At 41.7% G+C, this 422-nt stretch overlaps 1 protein-coding gene across 1 annotated transcript in view; it reads left to right on the top strand.

Annotated features, from left to right (window-relative positions):
* LOC131881336 (sestrin-3-like) overlaps window positions 1-422 on the top strand; it is a 140879-nt gene that overhangs the window by 95626 nt on the left and 44831 nt on the right. The window lies entirely within an intron of this gene.

Genomic DNA, 422 nt, shown 5'->3' with positions numbered 1-422 from the left:
TAGCTTGCAGTCAAGGCAACTAATTGTGAATTTGGAGGGAAAAGCGAGCCAAGCCTACTACTAAGCCCTAGCTTATTCATATAAGATATGTATCTTGTGGTACTTCAATACGCGTGAGTACTAGGGGATCAAGTGATCGAGTGATCACTCCAGAGATGAGTCATGGTAAAATGTATGCAAACTGTAGCAAGCAGGATTTGCATCATGGATTAAAATGAGTCATTATTCGTCTGTGACGGATTATCGCGAATAAGATCACCAGCTTCACTAATTACACTGAACAGATGGGATTGGACTTAAACGTGCATCAGAAAACAGCCAACACTGCCAACATGATGGACCTGTCAATACTGTAGTGACGGATTTCCTGGTAGGATCGGTCCTTATTTCCGGAATTGTTGATCCACAGAGAATTATTCGTA

Source organism: Tigriopus californicus, chromosome 5, assembly GCF_007210705.1.
Source record: "Tigriopus californicus strain San Diego chromosome 5, Tcal_SD_v2.1, whole genome shotgun sequence".
In the NCBI taxonomy this organism is placed as follows: domain Eukaryota; kingdom Metazoa; phylum Arthropoda; class Copepoda; order Harpacticoida; family Harpacticidae; genus Tigriopus; species Tigriopus californicus.
Note: the sequence above shows the minus strand (reverse complement) of the source record. Positions and strands in the feature narration are given on the sequence as shown.